The sequence below is a fragment of the Fistularia commersonii genome, chromosome 19 (assembly GCF_037954325.1).
Source record: "Fistularia commersonii isolate RoL2024-O1a breed Wild chromosome 19, RoL_Fcom_v1.0, whole genome shotgun sequence".
NCBI classification, from domain to species: Eukaryota; Metazoa; Chordata; class Actinopteri; order Syngnathiformes; family Fistulariidae; genus Fistularia; species Fistularia commersonii.
Window position 1 is genome coordinate 14,317,638 of NC_141302.1, and position 17,843 is coordinate 14,335,480.

At 48.7% G+C, this 17,843-nt stretch overlaps 1 protein-coding gene across 2 annotated transcripts in view; it reads left to right on the forward strand.

Annotated features, from left to right (window-relative positions):
* Positions 1-409: 409 nt before the first annotated feature.
* nlgn2a (neuroligin 2a) overlaps positions 410-17,843 on the forward strand; it is a 188,007-nt gene continuing 170,573 nt past the window's right edge. The window contains exon 1 of one of the 2 annotated variants that reach the window (XM_086166273.1): positions 410-1,148. The gene's annotated coding sequence lies outside the window, so the exon portion shown is untranslated. The remainder of the gene's footprint in view (positions 1,149-17,843) is intronic. The other variant, XM_086166272.1, reaches the window with a different exon arrangement.

Here is a 17,843-nt window from a genome sequence, read left to right on the forward strand (position 1 = left end):
GCGCCTGTCCCTTTAAACGCCCTCTGACGTCATACCGATGCGGACCGATTGCGGGGGATGTGAGGGGAAAATAAATTAAAAAAAATAATTAGCTAGAAATAATGATAAGAAAAAAGAAAATGAATGAATGAATCAATCAATAAATAAATATGTACAGAAAACGCCATGGTGCTAATTTGTTAGAGGAGCAAGTTCCCGGATGTAGCAGCGGAAGCAGCGGAGGAGGCCGGCACTTTTTTTTTTTTTTAAATAAAATAAAAAAAAAAAACACACATCATAATGAGGTCAAAGGCAAGCGTTGCCATGGCGACCGGCTCGCAGCGCGTGTCACGGCGCGGGGACGAGCGAGCGCGTCCACGAGTTTGCGCACGTGCGCGCGCGTGCCAGAGCTAGCCGCGGCGGCGGGCACATCGGCGGCGGCGGCGGCGGCAGCGGCAGCTCCTTCCCCCCCTGGCCGAGGAACGACGCGCTGTTCCCCGCTGGGAGTCCAAGCCTCTTCTCGCTCCCCTCCACCGACGCCCGTCTCCCCCGCAGCGTCTCCGAGCGTCTCCCCGGGAGGATTTACCGACGACGTCCCCGCGGGAAGGGGAAAGAAAAAAAAACAACCGAGCATCCGCCGGTCGACACCGGTGACTTTTTTTTTTTTTCACCGGGAAGACCGAACCGCGGAGCCGCCGGCGTTGGGTCATCGCTCCGCCGGCTCGGAGGCCTCGGAGAGGCGGACATTCCGCCGCGGAGTGACCGGCCAAGCGAGAGCCTTGGACCGCATCCCGGCGCCGCCGGCGTCCGCTGCGGTGGAGCCGCGCTTGGTATTCAGCCCACCGCCGGCGTCTCCGGCCATGGAGTCCCACCTGCAGGAGGGGCCGCCGACGGGGCTCCCTGCGCCCGCATTTTAATTCTAATTTATTCCATTTTAACCACCTTCTAAAAGGAAAACCCTTTTTTTTTAAATTTTATCTTATTTTATTTTATTTTTTTCATTTTTTTGTGTCGGTTGACTGTTCTGAGGAGGGGGGCTGCTTTTGGGGAAGAGGACACGGAGGACGAAATCTCAGGAAAAAAAAAGAAGAAAACACACAGACGCACACACACACAGACGCACAAACAAGCTTACCCCGGCAGCCCATCACCCGTGGACACGTTAACAGGTTGGTGTACTGTTAAGGAGCATCTGTGAAAAAAAAATGCTATTTTTTTTTTTTTGTGAAAATTATGTCAAATTATTTCTCATGTATGTATGTGTGTGTGTGGGGGGGTGATGGGGATAAAAGTTGGAATAATTAACATTCCTCAGGTATGCACTTATCCGGTCAGCTCATCCAGGTGAGGCAGGTTGTTCAATTTTAATCTCCCCGTGGGTTGAACGTGTGTCTCGGACCTTCTGCTCCATGCGGAGGAGAAGGTCCTTCACAGCGGGCGAGATGCTCCTCCGCTGGAAGCAGGCAGACAGAGGCTTCCATTCAGACGTGAGCAAGTCGCTTGGGCTTTGCTGCCGTTGGACAGTATTATTTGTGGGCAAATTTTTTCTAGTGTCTGTTGCAGGTGATTTGGAAATACATACACACACACACACACACACACACACAGATTGGACACGAACATCTGTTTCGTGGATTCTTGGAGCCCAAAAAAGATGCCGGAAACGCTGCGGCCGTCAGCCCCCCCCGGACCCCCCCCCGATACATCCACATGCACGCCGTGAAGAATGGGCCACATTTATATGCTGCGGCTGCTGTCGTGGGGCATTCGCATCGCCGGAGCCTGCTAGATGATAGAATTCAGAAGGGGACAAGAAGACCTCTGTTCTTTACCGCCACGCTGGGGAAGAAGGGGGAAGGCATCTTCCCCGGCCTCGCCGCCTCGCCTTTTGTTCAAGTGGCGGGTTCTGCCCTACATAGCGGATCGGGACATGACATCTCCTCTGTGGGGAGTTTTTTTTTTTTATTACAAGTATGGAGACATGCAAATGGCCTTGTGCTACATGTTACCCCCATGCGCTGTTATTTATCCCCGCTTGTGGTTGCCTGGAAACTTTAGGAAGGGGGGAGGAAGAGACGGGGGTGATTCGGTGACTGCAAAGGGAAAAAGGAAGATGTGCTCGGCGGAGGAGGACAGGGCGATGCACTCCTGCACCACCTGTGCAGATCAAATATGCACAAGCCCCCTAGAAACGGCGTCTAAAGCCTCCCGGGCCCAGGAAGAAGCCGGTCCTGACACCTTTCCGTTTGCTAGTCCTATTCCTTGTCCGACGGAAAAACAACAACAGCAGCTGCCACTAATTTATTCTCGGGCTGTCATCTGCGGCGGGGAGCCCCGAGGAGACGGCGAGTGACAGCTCGATTGGGGGCACCTGTGACGAACGCAGGCGAAATTAAATGTTTGTTTAGCAAAGTCGTAATGAATTAGTGACGGCGAGGCTGGCTGAGCACGCCAGTCCTCAGGGAGGCGCTGTTGTTTGCGTCTCCCTTCTGTTGCGCGACGCAGAGCAGGGAGCTATTTGTATCTGCCTGCTTTGAAGGCCCCCAAAATGTGTTTTCAGGGCTGCCGACGGTTTTATTCCGATGAGACGGCATAGCGTACGACTCTCAAACCCAACTTCTAGCAGACCAGAATCCATGAAGGAGGTGAGGAGCGTCGTGTTGGACGTCCATTTCTCTTGGGACAACAACACTAAAGGCTTATTTTAGCTAATCATCTGTAGCCTTCTGTCTGTCCTTTGCTTTCCTTCTAGGTTCTCGTTCTTGAGCTCTTGGATGCCTAGCCAAACGGAGCAGTACAGTTGGAAGCCATGGGGGTACTTGTATGCTCAAGTGTGACTTGCGAAGGGAGCTAGGAAGAAGAATACAACATGGTGTTTCTCCATATTTTTAATGGAAGCACTACCTCTGTTTAAGGTCTCTGTATGGTTTTAAGTTATGAAGACCAGTTATGAACAGAAGGGATGGTAAATATCTAGATTGAAGGGTGGAGCAGCCAGGCAGGAGGTCTAGAGAAAGACCAGAAAGGAGGTTTATGGATGGATGGGAAAGAGACATGAAGTTAGCTGGTGTGGGGATGGAGAAGAGATGGTTAGATGGAGGCAGGGGATTGGCTGTGGCGACCCTGAAGGGAGCAGCCAGAAGAGAGGGATGGAGAAGCAACATCAGCCAATCCAAGGTGGATCCCAGTGGTGCAGCAATTTGTGGTGCTGTGATCCTTTGGCACTGATGTAACTTTTAATCTTCTATACCCCCCCTGTTGTCCAAGCGTCATCCCCATCCTGAAAGGCCAATGGTAAAGGTCAAGCCCCCCTAAAAACTCACCTAGTCGTCCTGAAAGACACAAGAAGGATTTGATGGAATCAGTGAAGAGGAAGTGCAGTGTAAACCTGAAGCTCCAAAGTCCTAGGAAACGGACAGCTGCGGTTTCAAGGCATGGCCGGATTGATAGCTTGTTTGCTTTTGATGGTTTTCAGCAAGCGGTGGCTCTCTTGAGGGACCATTTAACCTGTCGAATGATGGGAAGTAGATGAACCCATTTGTGCTCAGGCTCCGTTCCTCCACCCGGTTGAGAGGGCGAAGCCTCAATATTAGGGCGCATTATTATTTTTGAATGCTTTAGGTTCACTAGTCTAGTTTAGTAATAGTTATCTACTATTGGAATGCTTTTTTTTTTTTCCTTTGGGTTGCAGAGCTAACTTCCTGTCCTCCTCCCCTCCACCCATAAACCTCTAGATCTCCTCCAACCTCAGCATCCTCTACCAAGATCTTCACCATCACTTCTCTGTCCACGTCCAAACCATGTCAGTGTGACTTTATCTCCAAAAAATCCAACATATGTTGTCCCCTTGATGGACTCATTCCTGATCTTCTCCACATCTTCATCTCTGAAGCTCCACCTCTTCTCCTTAGTGTCTCCAAACTGGATACCATAGCTCCACCTTCTTCATCTCCATTCCCAATAGCCTCACCCTTCCACCCTCACTCTTTTTTTATTATTATTTTCCACTTTCACACTTGTCCTTTGTTCTTTGATTTTATAGTAATTAATGCAAAATCAACTACAGAAGTAGATCTTATGTGATGTTTCTCCCGGTAAATATGTACACCTTTTGTATTGGCTTTGGATTTTCCACTGACAGATTTAAGGCAGCGCAAGTATTTTGACCAACCTTCACTTTTTAGTATAAAGTAGAATCTTGGCTTACGAATTTAATTTGTTCTCTGACTCAGTTTCTGAATTGAATCAATTCTTCGCATTGAAATCGATGTAAATTGAACCGTTCTCTAGCCCCCAAAAACATCCTGCACTCTTTGGAAACTTTTTATAGGTTTATTTGTAGCAAAAATGCAGAAAGGAATTTAAGTCAAAACTTAATTTTTGCTGTGATTCTGGTGTTTTTTGTCTTCTTGCCGGCACATGTACTCAACGTTTCCTTCGCTAAATCAGCAAAAGTAAAAGCTTCACGCACATGAGACCCTCGTTAATGCTACGCTAACACTAACTTTATCTCCAGCAAGCTGTCTTTCATTCATCCAAGCTAGCAATAACTTCTCTACTTCTATTAACTTTTGAGACCTTTGCTTAGTTAATGTAGCCGGTGCTTTACCATATCAGCCAACTTTTGTGAAACCTTTGTCCTTCAGGAGCATACCGATGATTGACTTAGCCGTGTCGAAATGCTACGCTAGTACTCTTAACCTTTTTAGGGAGACATAAAAAGGGCTGGCTTGCTGAAAAAAAACACAAAAAGCATTACAACAGTAGAACACAACAATGAACAAACAACGTGAACCACGCGGAGTAGCACATGCGACTACCACGAAGCTAAAACGCTAAAACGCTAAAACGCACAAAACCCGTGACTTCCTCTGCATGTTCGTACCCCGAGGCTTCTTCACAGCTTGTTTCAAATTTTGAATCGAAAACTCTTTTCAAAGGCCGATTTGTTCATAATCAGGGGCGTTGGTAAGGCCAGGCTCGACTGTACTTTAGTTTGTCCAATAATGTAAATTTGAAAAGTATATTTGTCATCCACGCATCCATTTGATTGTCTTCATCTATTCTCGTCCGGCTGATTCATCTGGTTCAAATGGGAACTGATGACCGCGTGCATGTGTGTGTCGTTGTCATGGCAGAGTCTTTTCTGAAGACCCGCAGTAAACGTGGAGATTGATTTATTCCACTGATTATTTTATTTTTTTTGTGCATGCGTGTCGGTGCGTGTGTTAAGTGCATTCACTGAGGCTGCAGGAAATGGATCCAAAACAACTGACACCATCAAATTGACTGCCACGATGACTAAATTGCTGAAGTTACATTTTTTTTATTTTATTTTTTTTCCCGTAATAGCTCAAGCCACAAGGATCAAAACATGAAATTGTGATGACAAAGCTAACCGTTAGCATTCCTTATTTACTCTAGTTTTTACAGCTTGGAAGGGGGGAAAAAATAAAGCCTCGCTGCGGGTTTGTTATTTTGTTGGGTTTTATGAAGTCCAAATTTGTCTGGAGGCTATTGATTAGGCTGTTTTCTTTTATGGCTATTGAAGGAGTAAAGATACGAGATTAGAGTGTATTATTAGGAATTGTTCTTCAAGTGAAGTCCCTCCGTCTCCTTGCTGCTTGGACCTGTCAGAATCTCCGAGAGCATTGCAGTGCAGTCCCTCCACACTAGCCCATTTCTCTTTCCTCCTCCAGCTCAGCGAATGAAAGTCTGGCTCTCCCGGGCACAAGGGGTCGGAGCCATTGCTCGTCTCAGCTCTTGCCTTTACCTTTTCTTTCTCTAACGTGCACTTTATCTTTACTTTGCAGCTTTTGTTGTTTTCCATTGTGGGGCACAACAGTCCAGACGTATCCTCTCAAACCATTTATGGAACCTGGCGCCGATTTTCGGCCCGCACCGACGCCGCCTCTCTCCAGCCAGTTCATTATGGTTAGATCAAGGTTGAGCACCTGTGCATTTTTTTCGTAGGGAAAATCCAATGTTTACTGCCCGAGACAAACTGCAGAGGAATTCCACAAATGCTCGAAGCGGGTTGATCACCGGGCAGGATCAATGAGCATTTACTTGTCTTTTCTATTTGTCCAACTTCGGAAGCGGTCACTCCCCTCAAGTTTGACGGAGCCGGGGGTTGGATTCGCGAACACCCGGCGATAATAGAAGACTTGCAAAGACTAAAAACTTTCTTTATTCTTTATTTTTCTGCAGAGAGATTCAAAACAAAGGTGCGCCTGTACAATGGGTCAGTCCATGAATAGAAAGTGCGATACAGATTTGCCGGAATCAGCTGCGCGGAGGGCCGGGATTAAATACATCCTGCTTTTGCGGCCAATCAGATTGACTGACAGTTGGAATCCGTGTAGCTCTAAGCAGTCCAGCTCATCCCCCTGGCAAACCGGTGGGCTTGAGTCCGTGGGGAGGGTTCTACCTGTACCCATCATCACCAGCAGTGCTCTGAATTTCCGATTTTATGCAAAAATCTTTAAAACTACTTCGGACTTGTTCCTCTAGCGTTTGCAATTTCAGTCTTTTGCACTTCGCTGCATCGGGAACGTGACGTAGCGCCGTTAACGGTGAGCGCAGAATGACTCGTAGCATCGATGGTGCCTCAAGATCAGGATTCTGCCCCGTCCCTGCGATGTCTCTGCAGTAAACCCTCGGCATCACAAACAACCTCCAGGTCAGCGGGGTGAAGAACCGGGGAGGTCGGCAGACTGGTATGCCTCAGCCTGTATGTATAGAGAAAGTGTGAGAGGATGTGCTCTGAAAGCCAAGTAACGGGTGATGTTGGTGGGAAGTGAAAAGACGCGAGGGAAGGATGGTGAGGAATAAATGGTGTTTCAAGAGCCAAGCTGTGAAGGGAAATATGTAACATTGAGATTTGGGAGCGCGTCAAGTCGCAACGCCGCCATCTCTATTTTGCATCCCCAACATCTGTTATATGCTCCCTCCTCCTTGCTGTTGAACACACCTTATTATGGGCTGACACACCGCCGTCCGTATTAGCATGAGTTGTCAAACGAAGCCCTAACAACCAGGGAGGGAGGGGAAGACCGGCTGATTTGCAATGCGGGGCAAAGAAGCGGCGGCGGGCGATGTGTTCACCAACACGCTGAAGTGCTATCACTGCACCGTATAGTAATGAGGGTTGTTATAAAACGGAGATTTTGCATTCACACTCACACACACACACACACACACTTAAGAGTACCATTCTCAGCAAGTCAACCAGAATGAGGATCTTCGTCAGCCTGTGACCGTCACATGGCAAAGACCTCATCGGGGTGACGTTCAACTGCTGGCAGGTGATCGGGTCCGAGGCGACGGCAAAGATGCGGCTTAATGGCAACCCCTGAGGGTGCAGAGGTATGGTAGGACGTGCTTAAGAGCACTGAGTGCATCGAGACCCTACATTAAGAATGGAACCCTGGTACCCTTCCCCCGAACTATTGGAGCATTTCAAGTACTTCCACATGAGCCCAGCTCCGGTTAAAGCATTGTTAGGCTGCGGGGCTTTGTCTGTCATGATGGCAGGCACTAATGAAAAGAATAATCCTGTTCCTCCGTAGTGAATTAGGTTGCCTCTTTCTCAACAGGCCCCTCGCAGGCGCCCGCGATTGTATTTGTGCGAGTGTGTGCACGCGCACAGCGCTCGGGGACGGAAGCCGGGGACGTGACAGTGATGAACGAGCGCCGGGAAGGCTGTGTTACACTTTCACGCTCGGCGATGCCGAGCGGACGATGATTGTCGTTGTTATTATTGTCACAATTGGCAATGAAAACAGCACACCTGAGGATGAATGGGATCGCGCGCACTCGCTAGTGCTCCCGCGCGGCAACGCAAATGCTAGCAGTGGAAGGTTCTGCCTTTGTAAACACTCTAAACACCGTAAAACTCTCTGTGTGGCGTTTGCCTTTGATTACTTTTAACTCGGGGGACTTGCAATATTTAAGGAGTCGGCCCATGTATTCTCCACCCTTCGTTGAACACATCGTTCTCCTCCGAACGCTCGGCTTTGGCGCTACACACTCCCTCTCGAGGCGAAGTTAATTCCTGCCTTGACGAACGGCAGCGGGAACGAAAGGCCGATTCGTGTTTATCTTTCTTTGACCAAACACCCTCGCAAGTGGAGATTTTTGTGGGCTTTTACTCGCAGAGGTACAAGGCTCGGCATGGGGAACGTAAATGTCAGTGTTCTCACTCATACTGAACTTTATTGAGTGCACCTATCTGCTACCCCCGGGCGATAGTAGCTTGGTGAAAATGACTCATCTTCCTGCAGTGCCCTTCATAAGATCCCTGTAACTATCTCTGAATTACCTGAAGTGTAAGAAAGAAGGGGGGTAAAGGGCTGGGGATGCAGATTTTCGGAATCTAAATTATTTGAAATTCGCAAAAGGGGATCGCAAAAAAAAAAAAAAAAAAAAAAAACAACCTTGCACGAACGTGTAGGTGGAATACGACGCGGGAAAGGCCGCGCCATTAGAGGAAGAAAGATAGGCTGTCGTTAACTTAATTAGCCAGGCTAAGGGAGTGTAACCTTGATCACACGCAAGTGATAATGACCAATGAGTGGTGAGATTGCTTTGCCGGGTTATCTGTTGGTGTGCATTACTTTTAGATAGGAAAAGGGGAATGAATGGGGGTGAAGGGGCGGCTCTTATAAGACAAAGGCATCGGAGGAAAGCCCCGCTGCTCCCCTGGTGACTTCATAAAACAATCTCTTTCCATCCGGGCTGAAACTTCTGGGACTCGCAAAATAGGAAATGGAATAGAAGGGGGCGGTGATTTAGAAGGGTGCGGGGATTTCATTTTCTTCTTTCCGCACATTTATTTTCGCCCATTCCGCGTGGAACAAACACGTTTCAGAGGATAAGCTCTATCCCCCTGACCGGAGAACGGGCTTTTACATTTTCGGGATACGGAAAAGCCACAGCGGCGCGTGTCGTCTTAAGCACCCGCAATAGGTACGCGCGTGCTTGACAGTCATATTCGCGCAATCGAGAATTGCTTGACGAGTAAATATCGGCATTGATTTTTGGAAGGTCTGTGAAAGACTGCCCCATGGTTTGTATTCTTGATGTCTCATTTTGCAGGACTTTGACAAAGCCGAAGAGGTGGAGGCGCATCGATCCCGTAGCCGAGCCGACAGTTCAAAATCATCGCTAACCAAGAGAAACTCCCCGGGGGAATTATCGGACGGGTCCGGTCAATTTAGTTAATCACTCAAGAGAATTCGGCTCCCGAGCAGGACTCCGCATCCTCCGCATTTTACGTAGTGAGAATCCGTCCGTCCGCTATCCTTGTGGTCGACCCGCTATTCTCCGTCCATCTGGCCTTCCGCCCCTCCCTCCGTCCCTCCATCTCCTTTGCCACTGGCTACCGAGGCCAGCCCCTGCCCTCTCCATTTTCTCCTCTCTCCACTTAATTAACCCATTGATCAGGACACACATAAATTAGTCATCTGGAGAGGCCCTCATAGAGGGCCCTTTTGCGTCCCTCGTGCCCCTCCCTCCGAGTTGTTCTCTCATCCACTTGTGTTACAAACAAGGTCTCCGGGCTGCCGTAAACCAAGGCGGTTGTTCTCGGACGAGGCAAAACACATTTTCCACATTTCGGCTCCGAGATTTACAACATTTCGCGAGGCCCGGGCGGCGTGCAGGGAGATAGCGAAGGAAATAGACGGCGGAGGGAGGGGGTTGGATAGAGGTCAGTGTTGCACTCGTACAACCTCTCAATTCATTAGCCTCGCAGATCCTGAGCCTTTTATTTCACTCTTCTCGAGTCCAAATGTTTCCCCCTTCCCATCCTTTCCCTTTCTTTTGCTTTCTGCCCGACCAAAGTGGGGTAAGGGGCGCCTGCAAAAAGATTTGCCCAATTAGGGGAATCTCAGAGGTCATTATTGAGGAAGTTCTATGGTAACACTTCCATCCTCAGCGTCCTCTTGCCTGTTTGTTCCCTTTCCATCAAGCCTCCTTGTTCTTGTTTCATGTTTGTGCTCTTAGCTGTTTCGCTGCTCCTGGAACTCTTTCCGCACTCGAAGCCACTTCTGGCCCCCAAACCTCTTTGCATCCCCTGTCCGGTTTGCCATCAAGCCAAGACTAAATTCTCACTGGATCTACAGTGCAGCACTTGTTTTAGTCCAGCTCAGGGTGGGTGAGTGCGCTCTGATTTAAAGACTGTCCTTGCTGTTCCACGCTACGCTAATATTTCACTGGAATCCATGCCGGGGCTTAGATCACTGAACCCGTTCCGCAAATATCGTGAGAAAACCAGTGAAATACTGCGCAGTGCTTCGGAAAGCCGGCGGAATTTAAAGCTGTTCAAACAAACAAGGGTCTCGCAAGTAAGGGCCTGCATGACGCGCACTCAACCATCTCAGCGACCTTGCTCTGCTCTTCAGCAGGAGTGCATCGTGCGCACCCGTGTCCGCCATCTTTGAATAGAACAATGGTACGACATCCTCAGGGATTTTCGTCTTTGCGAGAGCAGTGGAGGCTCCTAAACACCGGCTGCAGAGTTTGGCTACATAGTGTAAATCTTATCAGCCAGGCTGATCGCAAGAAGACTACATGTCTAAGGGGAGGTGGCGGCTTCTGCCTGCTCACAGAGGGCATCTGACGCTACGCCAGAGAACTGCATGATCTCCCACTTTTATAGCAATTTGTTTGCGACCCATCGTAGAACCAGCGACGCAGCGGCACTTCTTAATTGATAGCCATTACGGAAGCAATAAAGCATACAGAAAGTATTCACTGTCGCTTACGCACGTAAGGAGCACAATAAAGATTCAAATGTGAAGCTGGCCACTCTTAAGGACACGGAGAATAGGTGGCTTCCGGCTTACGTGGAGTTCTCCGCGCACTCGCCTCCAGTGCTCATTTTTTTCTGTGCGGTCCGAAGGGGTCTTTTGATGACGTTAGCGACACGTCACCAACGAGATATGGCGGCATCCGTTACCTGCCGCTCGTATCTCACCCCTCTTGACTTGAATTATCTGACGGGGAGTCGTTCCGCAGATACGGCTGCGTTTGTTTGCGCGCTAGCCCACGCATGGCCGACTTTTTTCGCTCATGTGCACGTTTACCAGCCCCTGGCGCTTTTTCGCTACAGCTGTCACTGCGGCAGAAGATGTTTTGGGGAATAATCTGATCTGCCATGTGCCCCTGCTACCTCACGAGTATCTTCTTCACAGCAGTTACGGCGCAGTTATATTTACTCTCGTCAGCGCTGGGGCTTTCAAGGTCAGTCAAGACAGACAGGGATTTAGAGTCGGTGCCGAGCGGAGAACAAGTTAAACATTCTGGTTTTACACATCGGAGTAGAACGGTTCCCCGGGGCCCGGCAAGTCAAGGTGAGCCGATCCAACTATCAAACGGGGGCTGATTCGGAGACGGGAGTTGCATTGCTTAGCTACAACTTTCTTCCTGGGGCAGCAGTTTCTGCCGAGTTTATCAGTCATGCCAGCTCTTCAGTCAGCATAATGCAACAGAATTATATTGTATATACATAAATAATCTTATTTACCGTTATTATTTACTAGGGCGCCGTGAATAAGCTACAGCCCATTTACATCTGTGTATTCAGCACTTGTGCAATTTCAGTTTCCATGGAAATGCACAGGTCTGCAGATGGATGAGTATGCTAGATGGAATACAATGCCCCCCCTCTCCCCCCGATCCCTCTACTGGACCGTGCAGAATGCTTGCTACGTGCTACCTGTGCATGGTGTGAGTCTCACAATGCCACAGGTAAATAGTGATGATGGCAACAAAACTCAAATCGTGATGTCAGAAGTGTGTTAATCTGCACGTATTGTGTGTAATCGCCACTCAACCAGTTAGCGAACACTGGTCATGCTACGTTTCACATTGTAGTTAGATTACGTGAAACAATAGTCGCTTTGGGAAAGAACACTTCTAAGAACTGTGAAGCTCAAATTTGGAACTAGCGTCCCCTAGTAGGCTAGTTTTGTGTTCCCACCGCCAGTGAGGGACTACAGTCGGGAGACTCAAAAACAAACCATCGAAGAGGAAGAAGACAACAGACAACATGGAGCTCCCGCAGCACCCATGGACTAACAATCACTGACTCTCAGACGTGAAGCGTTTTTATCTTCTCCCTGCACCGTGAAGAACCCTGTTGGCCCCTAACTCCAGAAACGATTATATGTTGACGTTTCTCTGCAAGCCTTGGAAACCCCTCTAGCAGGCTAGTAGAGCTGGGACCTCTTTGTCGCCTCTATTTCTCACTGCCAATTTGTCCAATTTGTCCAATTCCACTGTCCAATTTGTCCCCAAGAAAACATCTGACTAGTAACCGCAGTAGCTTTTAATAATAGTGCTCTGCATGAAGTTACTGATATTAGGCATGGCTTGAGTTCCGGCTATCACAAAGTGCTCATGAGTTCCCATGGAACTCTAAAAAGATTGCCTCGGAGTAGGAACTAAGGTCCTTCTCGGAGCTGGAGGTCCCTGGTTCCTCTGCTGTCCCATTGCATGAAGAACCAGACTAGTTCCTGACAAGGTTCTGGGAATTGCAGAGAGAAATCAGCTGAAGATGCCGGTCCTGCCGGTCATGTGTGCATCCGAAGAGAGAAACTCATCTCAGATTTATCCTGTGGCGCCTCTTCGGAGAGACTTCATGATTCTTTGAAAACACTCCCTGTCCACCAACTGTATCTTAATCTGCACCATTAACCCCCCTCCCCAAACCTACACCACCGCTGCCGCACACACACCTCGAGGCGGCAAAGTGGCGGTAAGTTATGACTCGCAGTCAGTCATCATCGTAAAGCTCTGTTCGGCTGACGCCAGCCCCTCTCCAACCCTCGGGTCCTGGCTGTAAGTAGCCGGCGTAGGACCAGCGGCGAGGGCATTATTCACCCCAGCGCCGTCCCTCGGGAGTCTCATCTCCACGCCTGAGAATCTGCAGCTGCTCCCGCCTCTATTGATTATTTCATTTATTTTTTTTCTTTTTATCACCAGAATGTTACTCATTTCGTTTTTCCTCCCACACCATCCTCGTCCGGCGTCTCATATTCCGAAGCCATTCTGCACGTGAGACAGAAATGGTGCGGAAGGTGATGTTTCTGCTTTTGGAATAGAACCGTGCAGGTGTGCAAATTTTGCATTAGCGGCAAAAAATAGCAATATAAAAGCATGTCAGCTGTCACAAATCTATTTGTCAGGCACTTTAATACGCGGGTTTAACAACTTGCGGTTAGAGCTTCACTCCATCGTGCTGTGCGAGGCCCTCGCTATAGGGGGGGTAAATGTCCTATAGGCGTTTATCTGCAGGTAAATACGACGCAGGAATGGCCGATAAGAAAGAAAATGGAGCGTGGCTCGGCTGAGGCGACGACACATTTAGTCGTGTGTGTGTGTGATGACGTGCGATGCACAGATTAGAGCTCTATTTCAATGATATGGACAGCTTTTAGAGATCCGGCGCGGGGGCCTGAGCGCCGCTGCCGCCGCTCAGATGTAAAGGATTATCCCATTACTGGAACCTGGGCATTAGCACTCAGCCCGCTCACCTCAGGGAAAGATGGGCCGAGAGAAAGGAAGGGTCGTGGGGGAGGGAGGAGGTGAATGTGATGGAAAGAGGGATGAGATTGGGACGGAGGAGGGATAAAGGAATGGGACGGAAAGGGCAAGGAGTGTCAGTGCGGGACGGAAATAGAAAGGGGCAAAGAGGCGGCGGCATGGGGGGGTGGGGGGGCAAGACGTTAAAAGTATGGGGGGTGGAGGGATGGAGGTTGGGGGGGTAAAACACCAGATAAAAGCAGATGATGAAGATTTGATAGTGTGGCTGTGGGAGAGAGAGATGGAGAGTGCATTAGGGAACAAACCCATGAATGATGCATCAAAGGGAGGGCTGTTTGAGTTACCGGGGACGGGAGGGGGGTAAGATGGAGCGAGTGAAGAAGAAGAGGAGGAGGAAGAGGAGGATGAGGAGGATGAGGGGGGGTGAGATTAGAGAAGTTATTCCTGGACCAGTGTGACAGTAAAAGAAGGAAAAGATGAATAAGAGGAGGATGAGTGAAGACGTGTGTGTGTGTGTGTGTGTGTGTGTGTGTGTGTGTGTGTGTGTGTGTGTGTGTGTGTGTGTGTGTGTGTGTGTGTGTGTGTGTGTGTGTGTGTGTGAGCGGGACATGTAGGGAGGGAGAATATGGCTGCGGCCAGAAAGAGAGAGAGTGACAGTAGAATCGGAGGACGGGTCATTACTCTGTCAACCCTCCTTCCCTGGTGGATTGATCTGGTTGTCTGACGCACACACACACACACACACACACACACACACACACTCTCTCATTGTGTGTGCAGAAATACAAATGGCCAACACACTTGCATTGACTTGTCTGGTCCTCGTGTTCACCTGTTGTTTGTGATCTCAGTGTACACATGCACGCATGCACACACACGGTGTGTGTGCCGTTGCACCTAAGCCTGCTGATGCTCCCGCGCTGCAATGTTAATGTGGAGTGTACAACATGCCATTAAGGAGCACCTTGATTGTCCAGACGTTTGAATGAGGGTGAACAGTTGTATGTTTCTATAAGAGGCCCTGTGATTGGTCCAGGGCGAAACCCACCTCTTGCCCAATCGCAGCTGGGATTGGCTCCAGCTCACTCACGACCCTGATTGCAGGATCAACTGTATAGATAATAAATGAATTACTGTTTTCATCACAGAGTGTCTCCCGTCTGATGAACAATCACCTCCTTTTCTTTGTCTTCGTAGCGACGTTCCCGTCGTGTCATTTTTCCCTGCATGAAATATAGCTATCATATAACATGACCGTGCGGTTGAACTTTCTCCTCGGGGTTAATGGCTGTTAGCGTCCCTGTGATTATGCTAAACATCACCACCACGCTATTTTGTAATTAACGCGGTTTCACAACTCTTCTGTCTTTTGTCTCTTGAATTAGCCGCAAGCATAAATTCTCTCCCTGTCAATCACGTCTGCGGCAGCGACAATGGGTTGGCGGTGGTTTATTGTGACTCCGTTGAGCAGTTTTAGCAAAAACAAACAGACGGACAAAAGCTGCAAGGCCTTCAGTGATGTTTAGTGATATCAACACCGCGGTATTCATGGCCGCCACAGTTACGGGCTCTTTCATTGGTTGGTTTTCAGCACGCCGTTACTGGCGCCAGGCTCCTTTTCTGCATGAAGTCTCTAAAGTCTCCTCAGTGTCTGTGTGGGGTTCCTCTGCGTTCTCCGGGTTCCTCCCACAGTACAAAAAAATTGCTAGATGCAGGATGAGCAGTGTAGATATTGAATAAATGTATGAGCGTCCTCATCTTCTGGCATTGTGATGGTGGAACATTCTCACTCCCTCCATCTCTCTCAGACCATCTACGTCTCTACCGAGGTCAGGAGGATGTCCTTGCGTAACCAGGTACGTCACCGCACACATACCTCCCATGTGTGCTTATGTGCCATGGTAGCCAAACAAAACATCCACTAGAGGGCAGTGCAGAGTTCACCTCTTTTTTTGTGAGTTCCATGTTAGACAATAACAAACGAGAGCTGTGGAGGAGCTGGTGCTAATGTCTGCTCTAAGTCGGTGTGGCCATTATATGTATGCTGCCATATTTGCGCAGAATTATTCTTTCTACTGAAACCATGTTGTCTTCTTCTTGTATGTCCCTACCACTGGTCACACATGCGCATACAACTCTGGCCCCCCATGCCTCTCGTGGTACTCCTCCGTTTGGTACTGCTCCAGCATTTTGGCTACACATTTGCATAAATAAGCCCTACCTAGTTCTTTACTGAAGCGGTCGGAGAAGATGATGACTTTTTTTAGGAGCTCTTGGTATCGACGTCACAAATAAAACAGGGTTTAATCCAGATCTTTGACCGGGATTTGAATACAAGGCTTCGGAGAACATCCCGTAGACCTCCTTTGTTAATCTAGCGACCTCACGTTTGAGCAGGCTTTAGCTAGCACTAGGAGTACATGTCATGTGCTGTCGGACCAAAGTGCGGCGAGCAGATGTGGCAGATGCCAGGCTTGTTGTAAAACCGCTCGTCGTCCCCCTGCGCTGATCTACTTGACGCTAACTGCTCCAAAAAACGCACAACGCGTCATCTGTTTTTCAGAGCAGTAATGCCGGGATGCTGTTATCTGTTGCTCATCCACCTGTCAGAGGTCCCTGAACCATGACGGAGTTTTATTTCTCCTCAGATTGAGCCAACGCACTTTAGGCGGTATGGGAATTCGTCATTTTTTTTTCTCCTTCTTTTTAACCAGCAAACAAGCGGTGAGGAATGGGCTGAGCCGGTCGATGGGGAGCCGATAAGGCCGGGGCCCCATGGGCCAGTGAGGTTCACGCAATTAATCTCATTATTTGTGCCAATCAGAGAATCAATTAGGCCATCAAAAGGGCTGCGTAATTCGCCATTTTCGGAGAGGCCCCCGGGTCCAAAGCAATAAGGTTGCGATTGACTGCAGAGTGATAAGAAGAGGGCGTCAGGTGTCTGGGGAGACGATGAGCAACACGAAGCACCAAACCTGCTAGCTACAATTTCAAGGCCATTTTCTTGACCTGATTTTTTCTAACCTGAAAATATATTCTTCTTCTGTGTCACTTGCGGTGATAAAGTTTAGCATGCTGATAAGCCCCAAAATGTAATTTATTATCTGGTCTTTTAAATGAAAAATTGGAAAGAAAAAAAATTATTTTATTTATTTGGCGCCCAAATAAAAACCCAGTTGTCTGATGAGCGTTTCCATATAGAGCAGGTCTGGACCGCACTCTTGAAGATGAACAAACACTGCCTTTGACCGGTGCAGAAAACTTGGACAGATCCCAGCTAAAAGCAAGCGGCCTTCTGCCTTTACCGATCGGGAATGAAAGTGAGAAGGAGGGAGAAAGCAAGAGCGCGATAGCAACAGAGAGGTTATGAGTTGGTAGTGGGCAGCCTTCCAGTTGGAAGGTTGGCGGTTAAACCCCGGCCCCTCCTGTATGCGTGCCAAAGTGTCCGTCCTTGGGCAAGACACTGACCCCAAGGTTGTCTGGTTTAGCAAACAGCACTAACAGTTGCATGCTAATAGCTGACATGATATAACACTAGCTTTACTATCCATAAAAGATATTATGGTGGAGGCCTGGCAAGAAGCAGCAGCAGATCAAGCTCCACCCCCTTGGAACCTGCAAAATAAGACCCCAGAGATTCGGGAAAAGCTGTGATGTAACTATCAAGCACTGATGAAGGGATGAACGGGAGGAATGAGAGATGTGAACAGTGGGAACATTTCAGAAGTGTTCCTCACCGTATGCGTTTCCGATTACTTGAACCAAAATGACTGTGAAGCTAGGCGAGATCAGTGGCTATGTTTACTAAGTGAGAACGCAGCAAAGGAGGGTTTCTAGTTGTTCTGAAGAAGATGCTGGTGATCATCTTGCTCCAGTTGCACAGCATGAAGACGTACTGCAACATCAGAAATATCAACATGAAGAGCACAGCAGCTTGACGCCACCTGGCTTCACCTGATGATTTGTCACAGGCTGTTTGCTTGGAATTTGCAAACAGCGGTCGGTCCTTGCCTTCCAACGTGGATGCATCTCACTCAGGAACTGGCACGGACGCGCAAAAGAAATTGACGCATTATGGTTCATCTCATCCGGCGGTCCCACTTCTCTCCACTTTTATTATCACCGATATTAATTAAGCTGTTTAAATATCTTGTTTTTTACAACTTACAAGACTCTCCGCGGCTCTGCGCTATTAAAGTAATTGGGCTGCTTCTTTTTATGAGTTTTGTCGTCACCATGGCGCCGGCGAGACGAGATCCCCTCTCAAACAATAACCTCGCAATCGATCACAGACCTCATGGATAGAGGGTTTT